Source organism: Polypterus senegalus, chromosome 5 (assembly GCF_016835505.1).
Source record: "Polypterus senegalus isolate Bchr_013 chromosome 5, ASM1683550v1, whole genome shotgun sequence".
Taxonomy (NCBI): Eukaryota; Metazoa; Chordata; class Cladistia; order Polypteriformes; family Polypteridae; genus Polypterus; species Polypterus senegalus.
In genome coordinates, this window is record NC_053158.1 from 36,048,703 (window position 1) to 36,065,943 (window position 17,241).

The 17,241-nt window shown below is 35.8% G+C and overlaps 1 long non-coding RNA gene across 1 annotated transcript; it reads left to right on the forward strand.

Moving 5' to 3' along the window:
- Positions 1-278: 278 nt before the first annotated feature.
- LOC120530214 lies at positions 279-7,624 on the forward strand. The gene is made up of 3 exons (XR_005633923.1): positions 279-348; positions 716-896; positions 7,585-7,624. It is a non-coding gene; the product is annotated as an uncharacterized LOC120530214 (long non-coding RNA).
- The last annotated feature ends 9,617 nt before the right edge of the window (positions 7,625-17,241 follow it).

Consider the following 17,241-nt stretch of genomic DNA (forward strand, 5'->3'; position numbering starts at 1 on the left):
AAAGAAGTACCGTTTATTATTTTCTTCAAATATTGCTCTTCATTCACTCTTTTCTTATGATTAAATCAATCAAACGTTTTAGTAGTTTAAGAGTGCTGAATGCAAATTCAGTAAGTGTGTGTGTAAGTTAAGTCAGTGTGGTGTCACTGCCATCCATTATTTCCTGTAATGTAAAGACATTTTTGTTATTTAATGCTGGTGCATCCATACCAATAGTATTCTATGAGTTCAGAATTCATAATGGTTTTATCAGGTGCCTTTCTTGTCACACCAGGACTGAACACTGTGACCTCACACATCACCATTTGACTGATTTTGGAAGTAGAAAACAACAAAGGATTAAAGAAGGTACATTTTTTGTCTTAGCCTTGTGCGAAAGTTTCTTATGTTTCCTACCACATTTATAACAGTAATAGTACATTATCACATCACAAATTTTTGAAAAAAAAATACAACTTGTAAAATAAGTAGGATTTAGATGATCTAAGATTCTCTTTAGTATATTCAGGAATATAATTAATTAACAATATTTCGGCACTGGAAAAGTGCAAAAAAAAAGTTCAAGATTCAACATTTAAGCCCTACTGACTTTATTTCATGGTGGAGACATAACATTTCAACTATTTAAATAACATTGGCTAAAACACTTTCCCTCTAATCCTTTTTTATTTTTCAGTGTGGAAATAACCTTTACCTATTTTTTTTCTTTCTTCAGATACAGAAACGCTGATTCAGTCCTTCATTAACTACTTGGGAATGTGGTGTCTGCTTAGTCTCCAGTAACTCTACTGTAATGCAAATAATGTAATTGCACAGAATGTCCTTTAAAATAAATTGAATGGCAAAAAGGAGCGTTCTAAAGCACATCATTAGGCTTCTGGGAGCCTGCTGTTCATGTAAGTATTATTAAGAATATAACTATTCTTTTTGCCAGTGTTTGCCCTGGACTAGTAAAAATGCACCGATTTTGCACCACATGAGATAACAATCCATACATAAAAAATAATAAACATAACCAACCTTGATAAGCCAATTTTTAATCAAACATATTTTTTCTACATTAATGCTTCACCTAAATACACAACTTAATTTACAATACCCAATTGCTAATATGAAGCATATCTTCATAAAAAAACATATTACATTTACAAAACATGTAACTCTCTGAATGAAACCCCCCTGCCCTGAAAAACAACTAGAAAAATCACAGCTGGTACCCCATCCTGGTGTTATTTTGGAGAAATTAGGTGGATAGAATTGGTAAACATTGTTGAGACGAATGGCCTGATGTTCTAATAAGGTGAAAGTGCATTATGTCCTTTTAATCGGTCCGAAACAACTTCTATCAACAGATAAAATGAAAATGTATGAAATAACTTTGCAGATTTTTTTTATTGGCAGCTTATTTCCATCAAAACAACTTTTAGAGATTAAAAAATGCATGCTAAGACATCATTTTATGCTTTATCAGGAAATAAAACGTTGCTCGACGTGCTTTCATCTTGAATTTGACAAATATCTCAAAATGATGTACATTTTGCTTCCTTGTCTTTCCATTTCCAACTAATTATGGTGACAAAAACTAAACGGAGAGAATATACAATTGACTGATTCATATTGGCCAGTTTATAATAATGATTCCAAGAGCCAGGCTTTTAATGACCTCTTGGGCACAGCCATCAGCAGTGTGTCTATCTGCGGAGAGAGTGTTGACCTTGTAGAGAGGTTTACTTACCTTGGCAGTGACATTCATGTCTTTGGTGAGTCTTCCTATGAAGTCAGTAGACGGATTGGGAGAACATGGGGGTCATGAGGTCGCTGAAAAGATGTGTATGGCGCTCCCGATATCTATGCTATATGTCTTGCTATATGGTTGCGAGACATGGACGCTATCTAGTGACCTGAGATGAAGACTGGACTCTTTTCGTACTGTGTCTCTCCGGAAAATCCTTGGGTACCTTTGGTTTGACTTTGTGTCAAATGAGCAGTTGTTCATGGAGTCTCAAATGAGGCACATTACCTGCACTGTGAGGGTGCATCAGTTACGGCACTACGGCCGTGTGGCACGTCTCCCCAAGGGTGATCCAGCTCATAAAATCCTCATTGTTGGGGACCCTAGTAGCTGGACCAGGCCAAGGGGTCGCCCACGTAACACCTAGCTAAAGCAGATAGAGGGTCATTTCCGGAGGGTGAGACTGGACTGCGTGTCTGCCTGGGGGGCTGCCAACCGGGATCTCGAGTTGTTTCGTTGTGTAGTGGGTGCGGCAACGCACTGTACTAGTGCATGCTCCCCAACTTGACTGACTTGACTTGATAATAATGATTAATATCTCAGGTAACCATCAGGGTGAATGACATCCAAAGATAACAGCAGTACAATGAAGGAGTTGCTCACATGACACACTTGCAAGAAATTAACATTTAAAATTTTCATAAGCCAAATGTATGGGAAAGAGCACATGTGAGAAACATTCTTAAAGGTTATAGTTGAGAACTACTTTAAGGAAAGACTTGCTGTGTATTTGAATGGGCCCATTTGTTGGCCACCAATAACCAATTCCAACCTGAAAGCACATTTTTCTAGTTTGGTACAAACTGGCCTCTTGCATGGAGAATAGAGTTGTGGAAGAAACATTTGGAGTCAGTAACATTGTCATCCACCATTGCATTTATGTGGTGTGCAAAGCTATTCAAGGGACAATAATGATCAGGAACATCAAGTAATCAAATATCGTGAAAGCAAAAACATTGTTAACTGTGTGTTTTATGCCAGAGGAGTGTGGTGTACTAGTATATAACCTGTTCTTCTCCCAATTTAACTGTTGAACATCAATAATTCCTCAGGTGCTTGTGTGTAATCTAAGACATTTGAGTTTTACAGGTTTGTAGGACAATTTCTAGAAACCTCACTATTATGAAAACCTAGGTTTTAGCAGGTATTATGATTTGTTATAGGAGAAGCATGTAATGAAAATTCTGTCACATGACACCAAATGTATGCATCTTCTCCTGTTAAAATGTCCCCATTGCTGTTTTTTACAACATTTTAAATCTTGAGCATAGGAGACTGCATGGAGACCAAATCTAGGTCTTCCAAATACTCAGACATGGATAAACTAGGGTGCAACAGAATTCTTTTAATTTAATGGTGAATCACATACCCAAGGACACCAGTGTAAATTAAGGAGAATTGCATTTAGGACTCAAACAGTTGTGGGAATCAGGAACAAATTACCCCTGCCATATAGTTAAAACAGAAACTTTGACAACCTTTAAAAAACATCTGGATGAGGTATTATGATAGCTTAGCACTTCACTGAACAAACAAGCCAGACGAACTGAATGGTCGCCTCTTATTTGTCAAATTTCTTATGTTTTAATTAACAAACAATGTGTCTACTAACTAAATGGAAAAAAAATCAATGTTTATAATATATTGCTGACAATTACTTTTTTCTTTGCCTATGTTGACATTTCAACACTTCAAAGAGTTACAACATTTGTCACATAAAATCTTTATGATTGACACCTGGCTGCTGTTGATGCACATCAGTATGTGAATGGAGTGGTGCATCAGGATGATGTAAAGGTTTCAGTAGCAGAAGTATAAATATGAAACATTATAGGGATAGACTAAGGCAGCATTGGAGAAAGCTAATCTAGAAGATTAACCATTTCATATTTTTAGTATATAGAATCAGCAATTTTGTGAAATAAACACATTGTGGTTGGCACCTCCATGTTGCAATAGTCTAGTCCAGAGGTGGGCAGTGTCGGTCCAGGAGGTATCCGTCAATAAGGGCGCGTAAATAAAGGCGAGCTTCAAAAGGGCGACCTCAATTGAGCGCAGCGAATAAAGGCGTTCGTAGATAATTTTATACGTTCAATCACTGCCTTTATCTAATAAATTTTCTGTAATAATTTTGTTGCGTTTGCCTTTATTCGCTGTGCCCAATTGAGGTCGCCCTTTTGAAGCTCGCCTTTTTGTGTGCGCCCTTATTGAATAGACCCAGTCTTGGAGAGCCGCAGTGGCTGCAGGCGTTTGTTCCAACCCAGTTTCTTAATGAGAAGTCAATTACCACTGCTGAACCAATTAATGCTTAAGTGACATTTTGATGCTTCATTTTAGTGGTCTCATTTGCTAAGGTCCCCCATCCTTAATTGCTTATTTCAATCTTAAACAGCTGCATTCACTGTTTTAATGGCTCCTTATTAGCAATAAGATGTAAATGACAAAGCAGTCAGCAGTTCACCATCTAGTTTGTTTCAATTTACATCTCTGTGTTCAACATGCAATGTTTGATTTATTAAAACACTTAATAAAAAATGTGACAGGCTTCAAATCATTCCGATTATATCCTTGTAAAGGAAAAAATCTATGATATAAGAACCTTACATTGCAGACTAACAAACCATAAAATTAAATAAGGTCTAAGATTGGAAAGGATTGGTTTATAATTAAGCAAATGGGTTGGAATGAAAACCTGTAGCTACTGCGGCTCTCCAGGACCGACATTGCTCACGCCTGGTTTCGTCACATTATAGGGTGAAATGATTTTATATTTTGTAAAATTCTGTGACCAAGAAGGATGAAATGGTTTTACATTGATCATTTGGCTGTTGGGGTTTTAATGGGGCAGAGCAGACTCTTTTCTAAAGTGATTGGCCCCTTTAATGTAGGTAGTGATATCCTTCCCATGTTCTATAACCCTGTGATGTCCAAAACCACTTTCTGTGCTGTGGTGTGCTGGGCCAGTAACATCACTTCAAAAGAAACCATTCAAATCAAAAATCTGAGTTGAAAAGTAGGCTCAGATAAGAGATATGCTTCCAACCTGCTGGAGGCAAAAGTGGTAACAATTAACGGCCATTATGGACAATGCTACACATCCTCTCTCTGACACACTAATACTGAGGACTTCTAGCCAATGAATTATACAACAGATGTGCATCAAGAAAACCTATTAGTGTGCTTTCATATCTATCTATGTCTTTATAATGCCACACTGTAACTGCTTTCTGATCATTAGTCAAGTCCAAATTGTTTTCTTCCTTTTTGAGGTTGCCATTGTTTGTAATAATATTTCTGTATTTCATTAGCATCTGTAAAAGCTAATTATCATTCTGCAGATACCATTTTGGTTCTTTTGTTAGTATGTTGCTCAGCACTTATGGTAATATTTGTTTGTAGTTGTTACGCCAGTCGCCAGTCTCATGATGAGGATACCACATGATATGTCATGTCAGCCATATAAACAAGATGGTGGTGCACAGTGTCTGGCATCCACACACCAGATGATTTTTCTTCAAATTTTTTTTTTTAATTTGATTTTTCTTCAAATAAACTATGAAGATTAGAGTAGGTAAGGGTCAATTAAGACACAATAGTGTGTGGACATGGCAACATTTATTTTTAAGTATACTGTAAATTATTGGCTTACAGTACAGCCTTGTCTTTGATGATCTGTTTTGATGACATCTTTTGCTTGTACATAGACTATGCTTTTGTCATGTCCATTTCTTTCTTCCACCTCTCATGGAAATCATTACATTTAATTCCTAAATTACAAGAAAAACTAAATTGAAGTCTTTTATTTTGTATTTCCTTATCTCCATTTTTCCTTTATTTTTATTGTAATAATAGTCCATTTGTTTTTAATAATTGTTTGGTTAATTGTTTCTTGTAGTCAAATTCCCATTTCATTCCCTAATCTTATATTTTCTTTTTGCAGCCTGTAATCACAATAGTTGATGCCTTCAAGTCAACTTTCCCATGTATACTTTCAGTTGTAGTGGTGAAAACATAATTAAAGAAGTTTAAACCCAAGGACAGAGAATTAATTTAGTAGCAAACTGTGTTTGCTATCTCTGTGCCCTTTTTGTCTTCACTTTAATTACTGCCTTTACCAAAGGCAATGAAATATGAGAGAAGTAAAACAGCAATATGCCTTTTAAACAAAATGTGTTTGCAGTTGAGAGACGCACAAACTAGTGTGTACACTTCTGGCTTAGCCTTTAAAGCTTTGTATTCAGGGTCATGTCATAGATTTTAAAACTGAATTAAATATACCTCAGAATCTTTAAAAGAACTTATTTATCTAATGGAAACCTGCGATCTAGTCCATGTGATTTTCTCACATGGAAATATCTTCGTATGTAACATTGTAGGTATTAGCATGGGAAAATAAAGTATAATAATGGAAAACTGAATCACCAATTAAAATTCATTTTAATTTGTTTAAATTAATTAAGATTCAATAAGGAACTCTGGTGTATTTCTTGTTTTTCCTGCTTTTCAACACACTTGATACTGTATGAAATATTTGAGAAAAAGATATTTCTGGTAAAGTGGCAAACCACATATTTACAGCTTCCTTCAACACACGGGGAAAAATGTCTGAAAATTAACAAAAATTATAATCTCAAAATGACTGAACACAAAGGCTCAAAACAGTTTCAAAGTCTAATGTGCAGAGCAAACATTGACTCCAACTTCTTGCAGCCCTGTAATGAAATAAATGGGTAGACCAGAATTTGCACCCAGTGCTATTTGTTCAAAAGCAGATTCTGTGTTGCAGACCTCACACCTATAGTTTGCAGCAATGTGGTTAAAATAATGTTAAATTAGTAAGGGCAAATTGTAATGATAAGGGAAAGGCAGAAACATAGTCAAAAAGTAATGGAAATTGGTAAAATACATAATAGCATGGATGGCATCTGGGTTCTTTTCCTTTTGGTCCCACCCATCTGCCTTTTTTGCCTGGCAACAACAATCATTATGTCACATGACATAAGGTGGCAGGATAAATGAAAATATGTTGCTATCTTTTTCAGTATCCACAGAAGAATAAAATCTATTTCATTACTTTAAGTATTTTAAAAAGATTGTTTAATGCTTTTAACTTCTTGTTTGCTTTCTAGATTTTACCTCAATCAAGTGTTTAAGCTTATACACATTTACAAAATATTCCTTCTGTCATAGTCCACTTGTACACTCCAGTTAGTTGGAGTACATTACCAGTTTGTCTCACGCTTCCACCCATATTAGGTAGAAATGTATTCTGCTCTCTGCACCTGTGGCTGGGTTTCTTTATTTCTTTAAAAATGATTTAATTGATTAAAAAGTTTCATTAGAGTTCATTGCGGTGGGCTGGAGTTTGTTCCTGCCTTGCGTCCTGTGCTGGCTGGGATTGGCTCCAGCAGACCCCCGTGACACTGTGTTAGGATACAGCGGGTTGGAAAATGACTGACTGACTGAGTAGAGTTCATTTTTTGCAGATCAACAATACATACAGTACTGTATCCTGTTCAGATCTGAATGGTGCAAAGTTTATAGAAAAGTGTTAAAACTATTATCTAAATATCAAACATTTGGCCTTAAACAAAACTTTTAAATATGTAATTTATTATGAAAGTCAAGAAAATTTAAAAAAAAAGAAAAAAATCAAAATAAACCAAAAAAATGTAAATTTCAAATTTTGATATTTAAATATCAAATACCACATGCCAAAAATATATATAATAATAATTCCATGCTGGACCAGGGTGGCGGAGTACACTGATCCTTCCTCTTTTCATCTCCAGACAAACCACGGGAAATTCCACCTGGACCTGATGATGTCACTTATGGTCCCCCCCGATGACATCACTTCTAGTTCCGGCCCAGGAGACATCACTTCCGGTTCTTGCCAGGATTATAAAATTTCCCCTGCCCAACTTTAAAGCTGCCATGTTTCTCTCTTTGAACTATCCTGTTTTGGATTGATATCTGTCAAGACCTTTTCATTTGTTGAACCAAACTTGCATCTTTGGCAGTGGGTCTTGGGTTCCTCCTGGTGCACGACAATGCCTGGTGTCATGTGGTGAGAGTACACCGGCTGTTCCTGGATGATGAAGGAATTGATACCATTGACTGACTGTATCCTTATTAACGTATAAGAGAATAAAAAAAGAAAGAAATATGGACCAATTTACAACAAAGAATAGCTTTATTAAATGTAACAGAAAAGATTTAAAGTGCATTCTAAATTCAAAACAAATTTAAAAGAAAAATAAAAAAGCATGTTCCCCGAGGTCAAACGCGACCCACTATTTGAGAAACACTGCGCTAAAGGAAAACAGTATAAAAAAAAAACCCGTGCATGCAGTGTGTCAGGTCTCAGATAAAGAAGAAGACGAGCTGTTTATTGATGCAGTAAGAAACGAATAGATGAATGAAACCTCTTATCTTTACAACAATTGACAAACACGGAATGTAACTTGAACACAACACATCCTTCAAATACGAACCTGATTGAAAGAAATAATGATAATCAAATCCTTGATGACAGCAACACTCAATAACACTCACAAAACAATTACTGTATATTGACAATCATGTTACGTTATTTTTAAAATGTTCCATTTTCTTTTTCATAACTTCTTTAACACAATACTTCTCCGCTGCAATAGGCGGGTATATATATATGTATATATATACCCCGATCTACATACTCTCAAAGAGACAAGCCACATGCCGTGGCGCAATTGTAGAGGCTTCGCCTCTAGCGCCGACATCCGAGGTTCGATTTCCGAGAGGGGATCCACTGAGTATGTACACGCGCTTCCCGATTCATTTTATCCCCTTGGTTTGAGACATATGAAAAAATATGCTGTTAACGCAGAATCATGTTACGTTATTTTTAAAATGTTTCCTTTTTTTAGCACAAGCACTCCTGAGAAGCTTCGATGTATGTACTCCATAACGCGTGTGCAAAGGAATGTAAGTAATCTCAACATAACAGAGAATCAAAATGCTAGGTCAAATAAATAGCAATGGTTTATATGATTCAGAACAATTGTTGTTGTCTGGGATTGGTAAACAAGGGCCAACAATTTTCATATACAATAAAATGATCAGTTTAGAGACAGAATTTAGTGAGCTATTGCTTTATTAATGAGGACTTCATTGTTATCACAGTGGCAACTTGTCAAGTATTGTTAAGAGATTAAAAACAAGTCATATTCTGATGCACCCAAGCACTGAATAAAATGTCAGATGTTTGCAGTTAAGGTATGACCAGAATGGCCGTTATCATTCTTCTGCCTGGATTGGCCAGCTAAATTTTGATGTACTAACATTCAGTCCTGTAATTTTATTGCTCATTTTAATAAATGATGTGTAAGTTTTTGGATTATTCTGTTTGAAATTATTGTTCAGTTTTTTACCCTGTTTGCAGCAGTTTTTTGAATAGTTAAGATAAGCAATACCAGAGTGGTAATGAATATTATTTTGGTAATTTGTATAGTCTTCAGGCTGGGATTATCTCAGATGTTGTTCTATACTTGTTGATCTTGGCAATCTGTAGCCAAATGTAGAGTAACTATTAACTGTTTTACATTCTCATTCACAATCCTAATTATTCCACTTTAGGATCATAAGAGTTTCCCATGCACAATTGACTTGTACCAAGGCTGAAGAATGTCTCCAGGGATAAACACACATAGACAATAATTGAATGTGGGATTCAAACTCAGAATGACCAATGAGACAACAATTCTAAATACTACAGCATCACTAACAGCAATATATCCAAAAATAAAACCAAACATTTATAATTAAAGAAGTAGAATCCAAGTTGGACCATTTTTATAACCCTTTGAAATTTTGTGAAGTTTTCCTCATTATGCAGAAATACTCACCGGCGGTTTTCTTCTCTCTCCAACTCTCGAAAAAGTAAAGGAGCCCCAAACAGTAAAAGCAAGCATATGTCAAATTCATATTTTTCTTTTTCTCATTGCAGTTTACTGCTGACCAGTTTATATTACATTCTAAACCTGGAAGCTAGCCAAGACAACACTGAATCTTCAGAGATTTGCTGATTCTTTCTCTTTAGAGCCCTAGCAGGTCTCATTGCTAGTTGGAGGTGAAATTATTTCTGGCAGAAGAAACCCCCTGAATAAATCAGCCATCAATTTTAGGGCTAAGAGCCAGAAAAAGGAAAGGCAACAAGTAATACCTGAAACCTCAGGCTGTCTCAGCAGCAGTTCATGAGAAATGAGAAAAGATGCTTGTGCTTTTTACATGTATGGAGGTGAAAGCAGGTTGTTGCATGAGACAGTTGGTACGCAAGAGACTGTGTGCAGAGTGGAAACCATTGCATATTTTAAGAGTGTCATTATGTGGAGTCTAAAGGAGACCTGCACTTAGTTTAGACATTAATGTGCACCCTACACTGATTTTAACTGTAAAATTCACAATGTGTATTGTATGTTAGGAAAAATATTTTTAAGATAAAACTCTCACTATTTTAGTCCCCTCCTCAGCTGAAAAAAAAAAACTATTAATACATTTAGAGAAACTAAGTTATTACATTTTGAAGTCACAGGTTGCTGGAGGTTATACTAATAGTAACATCTACACTCACTCACACTGTGACCATTTAGGCTACATTCATGCTACTGCAATTTCATTTAAAAATGACAACCATGCTAGCGTTTACACATTGTCTGCAAAAGTATTTCCATCCACACTAAAATGACCAAAACGCATATAAACATAGACGTTCACTTACACTGGAAATGCGCTCATTGGCCAGCAGGAACCAACCAGGGAATTTATGGCAAAACTGTAGTAAATAGTTTTGCCGTTTAAGCACGTATGTAGTTTTCAAGCTACAAAAAACACAATTTAGATGCATACAGGTAAGCAACACAACAAGCACCATTGAAACCAACTTTTCTAAGTCTGCTATATGGAATATCATTTTCTCCCTTGAAGGGTAACCAATCAGGGAATGAGATGTTGCAAAGTGCAGGATCCAATTAGGGAAGGGCAATGTAATAAGCACTAACAAATCAGATTCTGGTTTTTAAAAGTCTACGTTTTTGCTGTCCATATTGTACAACCGTTCCAGAAGTATACAGTTCTGTGGAGCATTTTCAAAAGCCTCCGTTTTCAATCATTAAAAAAGCTCAAAAGTTTTACTCTGGCTGTTGGCCTTTCTCTCTTTCTCATGAGTGAGTGTTGAATTGAATTTAGTTTTGTTAAGTTTAACTTGATTGTATGGAATGTTATATTCGTTAAATAAATTCAATAAAAGCTAAAAAAAAATTAACCCTGCTGGGTTAATGTGGAAAAACAGCTGTTATGGAGATTAATGGCTGTGTTTATAAATGAAAATGTGGTAGAAATATAGACATAACATTAGGAGTTACCTTGTTTGGGATGTACCAAGAGTGTTACAGCTAAAAGATTAGATAAGGGTGGTCATACTGTTTTCAGTTAGAATACATGGATTATTATAAAACCAAAAACAACAGGCCAAGTCATAAGTCAGATGTATCCAAAATTAAACATTTTGAACATTGCTTTTTTTCATTTTCTTTTTAATTGTTTCAGCATCAAAGCAATTTGGAACAAAAAATGATGGTGCTTATTCAAACAAACAAACACAAAACGTAAATGTGATGAAATCAACAAAATAAAAATAGAATTAATTCAACTAAAAATGTCAAAAATAACTCCAATGAATGCAAACAACTCTAATGAATTTTTCATACAGAGAAATTGAACAATGACATAAGGAGAACATTCATACACCACATGGACAGTGGCCACTGTAGCCTAATCAACCAGACGTTTAAAAAAAGATTTGGAATTGTTGTCAGATTTATAAGGGGTTAATTTGACACCATCTGCTCCATTAAACAAGTGACCTAAATGGGTTTTTACATTTTGACAGCGAGTCTCGTTCATTTAAGCAAAGGCCCACATGTCTCTGTCTCTTCTCAAGTCTGATGATGTTGTTTATCAAACAGCATTGTGTTTGAGGGCAGATTGCTATTTATTCAGTTTAAAAATTGTTGCAGGCCTTTCTGGTCCATTTTAAACATTTTAATTCCTGTTTTAAATTACAATTTTGAAGGAATCGGAGGTACAGATGGAAGCCAGGTAAGTGTAAATGTTGGAAAATGCATTTCCAGTCAAACAATTGTAAATGCAGTACACGGAGCCAATCCGCCTAAGGGTTCTTAAGTCACACTGTGTAAAGTTCACTAGGTGAACACAAGTTGGCATCCCACATTAATTCAAGTACCTAGGAACTAAATCACTCTGTTTTTCAAGGCAGACCAGCCAGCTCTCACTTACGAATGGTTATTGTTCTGAAAATCTTCGGAGAGAACTGAGAGGTTTATTTTACTTTTTCTATTCCTATTCAAACTGCTGAGCTTTTGGAATTGAAATATTTAAACATTTAAATGTTTGACAAATGCTTGTTTCAGTACTGTATATAGCTGACATTTTGGAGTGTGGAGCTGCTGCTGACCTCTTCACCAGGTGTCAGAAAACAAAGAAACAATAATATGTCATATTGTCATTGTTTCTATTTTCATACCACCTTTTGGACTAACTTGATATCTATTTAATCCTGTCTATTTTTCCCTTTAGAGCACAGAATGCTAACTCATTTGCTTATTTGGGAGGAGATTTTTACCAACTCTTCTGGGTTTCTTATGTTTCACTTGCTTGGCTTGGTCATTGTGATATTTCATTTTCTTTAAGGACAGAGTAAGAATATGGGAACATTCTTTTCAGAAGTGCATTATAAGAAGGAATATCAAGAAACTCATTTATCTATCCATTTTCATGCATGCTTGTGCAATTTTGAGGTTGTGGGCAGCCTCAGCATCCATGGGTAGAAGTCACAACACAGCCTTGAGTTTGCTTTCATTTACACGCCCACACAGAGGTAATTAAAGGTTTGACTTAACAAGAACTATGAAAGAAAACCTCAGTCCTTGAAGGGAACTGCACAACTCTAGAAGAACATGCAGACTGTACACACAGAACATTCAGAATGGAACCTAGGGATCGAGTGAAAGGAACTGCATCTGCACTGTCCCGGGGCATCTGCAAGCACAATTGGGGGGACTTCTCAGATACATTTTACTATAAGCTATGGAAACATTTAAGATTTCCACAAATATGGGACACCTATATTTGTGCAGAAGATTTTCCACCACAAGTAGAGGATCAATGCAAAGCAGTAACACAGACCCATTCCTCTATTTCTTGTTTTAAATACTTCATTATAATTTTGATCAAGAGACACATTTAAGAAATTCACACATCACATTTTATTATATTATTTTTTCAGTAATGCTTAAAGATTGCATTACAATAAGTAAATAACATACCTGCTAGGTATACAATACTACATCTTATTTAGATGTCAATTTCTATACTCATGCAAAGAACTGAGACAGAAAAATCATTGAAAAAAGGATATTTGAAGTAATTATTCAAAAAATGTGCAATTGTCCAAAAGGTAAGCAACTAGTCCATATGCTTAATGTACTAAGGATAACATTAAAATATGCTGGTCAGATTGTAAAATGTTTTTGATTGTTCCTCAAAGAGAATCTTTTTTTTAATTATAAGCGAAATAGCACATCCTTTTCCCATTGTATTATGGTAAATGAGTTAGCGTTCTTTCAGCTGAGCAAGATAAGCTCACATGCTTAGGAGACTGCTGTGAGGACAAAAAGTCCTTCATTCATCAGTAATGTCCCATTAGGTATCATCCAAAATCAGGCTGAAAGTGGATTAGGGTTTATTATTTATCTAAAACAACCTGACAAGTAAGTAAAGATGTTATTTCATTGAGGTCTGATATTTTCAAAAACTGTGCTCTAGTGAAGCAGGTGCCAGCAACATTGCCCACAATGCCATGGATCCCAACAGGATCAGGACCTGCACACATTTTTAACAATCTGAAGCAAAAAAGAGGTGTGTGAAGTACAGTTTAGAGATGGATTAGACCAAGTTTAGCATAAGTTGATGAAGAATTAATTTTATTTAGAGTTGATTTACTTGAATTATCTGAAATTCTCATCAATCAATTACTGGTGCATTTGACATAATGGGAAACAGTGAATAGGCACAAAATATTTCAGTTAATCGTACTTGTCTTCCATGAATTGGCACCCCATTTGTGGAGGACTGGAGGCTTCCCATGCTATGTTTCTGTCCCCTTCCCATGACCATACAATTACGTTAAGTAGGTTCAAAAAAGGAATGCTCGCCATATCAAGTGTGTCCAGAAAATAATAAATGTATGGAGTTTAATGATATTGTAATTGTGCAGTGTGGACAATGTTGGCATCGTTTGCAACTCAGAAGTGATATTACATTAATGCATGTGACCTGGAATTTATATCAAATTGGCAATTTTTGAAACCATAATTACTACATATATAAGCACATCATTCTCAACTAAGTATTAAGAAAAGCCATTCTGCTCTTGAAAACAGCTGATAAAAGCTTATATTATTAAAATTGTGGTTACTGCAAAGTGTGCTATGGATATTGGACTACTGTAGGTATATCTTTTTTATTTTGGCCACAGAAAAATCTGTTGAAATCTTTAACTGTAAAGATAGTCTAATAAATGTAGAAGCAGCTACTGCCACCTGAAACTTATAGAGCCAATATATTTGAGAGAAGGAATGTTAAAGGAACCGTTGATCATTTCTCTTTTTCATATAATCTGTCGGAAATCTGTGTCATCCTTTTTTCTTTATTTGTGAAGAAGCATTTTACTGTTTAAAAAGGTATAAAGTTAGACCATAAAAAGACTGTAGAGTGAATAATTTTATAGTATGCAAACCAAGCAATGATTTTAAAGAGTAAGATAGCAACATTTCATCCTTTTTAAATTGGGTTTAAAACACTGGATGAGCATATCCATGCAATTCTATTATATTTAGCCAGAAGCCAGAGGTAGAAAAACAAAATGGATAAAAAGATACTTATTTTATCGTGTTTATAATACACATAATCCAAATCAGGTAAATGTAAAAAAAAAAAAAAAACAAAAAGCAGGCAAGAGTCAAAGGTACCAAAATATATGAGGAAAATACAAAATTTTAAACCACACGTAAAATAAAATTTGCTGTGCCAAGCTGACAAATGGCCAGTCCAAAGGACTTATATGATTGAACATTTTGGCTTCCAAACAATCAATCAATCAACATTTATTTATATAGCACATATTCATACAAAAAAATGTAGCTCAAAGTGCTTTACAAAATGAATAGAAAAATAGAAGACACAATAAAAAAAAACATAAGTCAACATTAATTAACATAGAATAAGTAAGGTCCGATGGCCAGGGTGGACAGAAAAACAAAAACAACTCCAAAAGCTGGAGAAAAAAATAAAATCTGTAGGGGTTCCAGACCACGAGACCGCCCAGTCCCCTCTGGGCAATCTACCTAACATAAGTCAAACAGTCCTCTTTGTATTTAGGGTTCTCACGGAAGGACTTGATGATGATGGTCACGTAGACTTCTGGCTTTCAGTCCATCAATGTTGGTGCATCATGATGCTTTGAATAGGTGGTGGTGGCGCAGGCCGCCACCACAAAGAAACCGGAAAAAAACAGAAGAGAGAGTTGGGGTCAGTACGGATTTTAGAGCCACTATGAATAGTTATTGTGATGAATTGAACATACCAGTGGAGTAGAAATATAGTCAACTAGCCGTTCCCCACGGCTTCACCCGCGTAGTAGTGAAACAGGACATTGAGGAGGGCCCTGCCCAGCTTCCCACTCCGGACGTCACGCTTCCCCCTCCCCTCAGCCCGCAGCCTCTGTCTCAGATTAGCGTGAATATATTGCTCCTGCAAGCTAACTATGATTCTTAGCGTGATGAGAGAAGTCGCAAAATCAACTGGAATGTTCAAGCAAATTATAGAAAAAAACTAATTTAAATCCGTTAAATTGTTCTCTTGTTCGCTAGCTAAGAGGAGGTAAGGTATGCCGCGAGGCCCCGCCTCCGTCCTCGTCATGCTACGTGTCTCTTGGATTCATGCTAATAAATTGGTATCACAAGTGAACTATGATACATAGTGCAAAAACAGAAGAGAAGAGAGAAGTTGCAAAATCAACCGGAAAGTTCAAGAAAATTATAGAAAAAAACCTGATGTAAATCCATTAAATTGTTCTCTTGTTCGCTAGCTAAGTGGAGGTAAGGTATGTTCCGAGGACCCGCCCCCTCCGCACACATAAATCAGTACCGCAAGCGAAGTATGATACATGGCATAATAAGAGAAGTCGCAAAATCAACCGGAATGCAAATTATAGAAATAAACCTGATCTAAATCTGTTAAGTAGTTCTCTCATGAAAAGAGGACAGACAGACAGACGCTGGATTTTATATATATATATATATATATATATATATATATATATATATAGAGAGAGAGAGATTATATAGTCAATTATATGAGCTAAATGTTAAAGGTATATCACTTTGCTCCAAATGTAATTCGATGCAAAAACAGCATTTCTGGCTAACCAAGTTATATTTTGTATTTTATATAATTGATTGAGGTGAAACATCAGCATTACATTACAACTCAGAGAATATAACTTTGCTTTCTCCAGATTGTCCAAATTGTTGCTTTGAGTTTGTAGGGTGTCCACGTGAAATTTCTAATTCGAAAACTAATTTTTAGATTGTGTCCAATTGCACATGTGCACCATTTCAAGACAGCGAGCCACATAAAAGAGCAATGTAAAGAGCAAGAATCCATTGGGTTGCTGCTGGTGAGTATCACACAGTGCTAAAATATATATTCACCATACATAGTACTAGTTCTTTATTCACACAAATGCTGTATACTCTCTCTATGACACACGTGTCAAAAAACACTACTGGGACTCCTTCACACCAGTGACAATATGCCTCTATAATGCCTCATTGTGACTGTATCTTTAGCCAAGTATGAATTTTTCTTCCTTTTTAATAATTCTGCTGTGTATATGAGGACGATTGTTGCTGTTTGTTATAATTATAACATTTTTTATATGTATAATAATAATGATAAAATATTCTGAAGCCCATCTAATCCAGTTCAAGGGCCTATCCTTCCAGAAGTGAAACACAACCATGAGAAAGACATTCTAGTCTATTGCAGGGCCCGTTCTTGCACACACTCATACATGACGCATTTGGAATGGGTAAACAACCTAACCTGCATGACTCCGGGATGTAGGAAAGAGTAAATTTAAAAATTCCAAAGCCATGAATCCCAACAGGTCATTAGGTTACTCTGTTTTGGTGTTAGTGTGAGTGTGCCCAGTGTGGAGTGGTATCCAATTTAACATTGCTTCCTGCTTTGCACTAGTTCTTCTGAGATTGGCTCCAGCTCCCATTATTTGTGGAAGAGGCAGATCCTGAAGCTGCATGGATAGA